Here is a 486-nt window from a genome sequence, read left to right as displayed (position 1 = left end):
GACAAAGTAAAAAGGATTAACAGTCTCTAGAACAGGTGTCCCTTTTCCTTCTGGCCATGGGTAGATTAGGGCATACACACACACTTGGGCACCCCGTGGAATCCGGCAAGGGCGCCCGCATACCAAATGATACCCATCTTGCTGTATTATTGCAGGATTCGCAAAGCTCCGCAGAGATGTTGCAAGATCTTGTTTATTAAATGTTCAGCAACATTGAGTTTTTTTTCCTTTATTGCTCAATATATTTTTTTTCTTCAAAATACAGTAATCTAACGCTCTAAATAAATGAACACAACTGAAAAGAATTAACATGAGATGTAAAAAAAACGAAGAGAAAAAATACAGTACTGATATGCATGGGATAGAATACGTAAGAATAATGAGCGACAAAAATGTGATTTTAGAGTATAAAGCATTGTGAAATATATTGATTACCCGCCTATTTTTATGTTATAGATATGGGCATTACGGTTATTGTCATTACTT

Source organism: Penaeus monodon, chromosome 27 (assembly GCF_015228065.2).
Source record: "Penaeus monodon isolate SGIC_2016 chromosome 27, NSTDA_Pmon_1, whole genome shotgun sequence".
Taxonomy (NCBI): Eukaryota; Metazoa; Arthropoda; class Malacostraca; order Decapoda; family Penaeidae; genus Penaeus; species Penaeus monodon.
Note: the sequence above shows the minus strand (reverse complement) of the source record.